Consider the following 682-nt stretch of genomic DNA (forward strand, 5'->3'; position numbering starts at 1 on the left):
GAAGGCGTCGGGACCGGTGGGGGTCGGCATCGGGGGCGGTGGGGCGACGGGCAGCGAGGCGCCGGGGCGTTGGGGGCGGTGGTGGTCGGGTGCGACGGGGGCAGCGAGCACGGCCAGGGACGGCGAGCACGGGGGCGGCGGGTGAGGTGAGGCAGTGGGGGGGCTGAGAGAGAAATGTGAGATTGGGGATTTTTGTGTGGGGTGGGGGGAAGGGGGAGGGTTAGCAATGGCGCACCCCCTAGCAGTGCGCCATTAGTAATTTTGTTATAACAATGGCGCACCTCCTAGCGGTGCGCCATTAGTAACCTTATTTTTTTGATAGCAATGCCACACCTCCTAGCGGTGCGCCATTAGTAATTTCTTTGTGTTGCATCTTTAGTATTTGGTTCAGTTTGCGAATTAATATTAACTAATATAAATTATTAGCCTTCATTTGTGAATTAATATTAACTAAATAAATTATTACATTTAAGTACTTATCATTTAAGAAAACTTTCGGGATATAATTTTTATTTTTCATATGTATCATTCACTTAATAGTTCACATACCAAAAATTTATATGCAGTGGCGATTCCAGCCGACCCGTTGGCGGACTCGATGCGGACGGAGGAGGCACGACTCCTGGAGTGGACGGAGGGGGCCGCGGAGGGTTCGGTCAGCTGGGCGCGCCGCGGCTGAGGA

The sequence above is a fragment of the Triticum dicoccoides genome, chromosome 5B (assembly GCF_002162155.2).
Source record: "Triticum dicoccoides isolate Atlit2015 ecotype Zavitan chromosome 5B, WEW_v2.0, whole genome shotgun sequence".
Classification (NCBI taxonomy): domain Eukaryota; kingdom Viridiplantae; phylum Streptophyta; class Magnoliopsida; order Poales; family Poaceae; genus Triticum; species Triticum dicoccoides.